Here is a 1,260-nt window from a genome sequence, read left to right as displayed (position 1 = left end):
GTGTGTGTGTGTGTGTGTGTGTGCCTGCCTGTCTGTCTGTGTATCAGTATGTGTGCATCACTAAAACTCAAGAATTACCAAACGGATTTCATTCAAATTTTACACATGCCTTACTTAGGGTCCATGCAGTGTCATGGGCCAATAATTTTTTTAACTTCTTGCCTAATGCAAGGCCGGAGCAATCTTTTATCATTGTTTTCATAAACGCCCTCGAGCAAGCTGCATGGCACGAGTACACTCGCTCATACAAGCATCCGCAAAAATGTGAGCATACGCACACGTGAAGTTTGGTATACTCATTATCACAAAGCGAGTTATTTATCAAATTGGCGTTTATAAGAATGGGGAGGTTAAAAGTAAAATCTTTTGCTACTTTGGACTGGTGTTTTTCTAAATGTAATCGGTATAATGCTATTTTTAATCGATACACCGTAATTTAGAGCAGCTTATGTATCGCATAGACATTAGTAAAATGCGGCAATGGTTCAATAACCCACCTACTGGATCTAGCGAGCATTTGCCTCTAAATACCAACCAAGGAGATGTAAACCGCATTGAAAAAACACCGACTACGACTAATTTGTAGTTGTAGAAATACTTATAATACTGCTTGCACGGTAAAAACGCCGGTAAATGGAGTCGGGACTGCCTTACATACAAACAAGTACGATAAATGCTCATGCAGAGAAAAATCAAAATGTCCTTTGATGAATCTCTGTATGAGTACATATCTTGTATATAAATGTACCGTGCACACACTGTTTACATTGGGCAGACAGCTGATTCATTTAAGAATCGTTATCGTAACCATGTTGCCAGTTATAAGACAATCAATAAGAGACATTCAAGGAATATTCTGTGGACTAACGAGAAGATAATTAATAGAATTTTTGAATGATTCTCGTGATGCCTACACGCATATAAATGTACTTTCACACAATGTAGTGAAAATGAATTTTGAGTAACTTAATTTACTTTAAGGTATGGATGACTGCTTTGCTCTCTACAAAACGGATAGTTACATTGCAGAACAGTCACTTTAACGAGTTGTATTTATTTATCACCCGAAATACATCTGCACCACTGGATGCTCCTGAACCAGTTGTTGAGTATCCCACCCAAGAGAGATCGATGCTAAATGTGTCGAAACAATTGTCGTGATTAATAATGAATTCTTGCATATTCCATCTTCTGTCTTTCATTTACTATGTACCTAATGATCACTCTGAAAGTGACCGTGCTTTACCAGTAAGCTACCAG

The sequence above is a fragment of the Octopus bimaculoides genome, chromosome 9 (genome assembly GCF_001194135.2).
Source record: "Octopus bimaculoides isolate UCB-OBI-ISO-001 chromosome 9, ASM119413v2, whole genome shotgun sequence".
NCBI lineage: Eukaryota > Metazoa > Mollusca > Cephalopoda > Octopoda > Octopodidae > Octopus > Octopus bimaculoides.
This window is presented reverse-complemented; position numbering follows the sequence as displayed.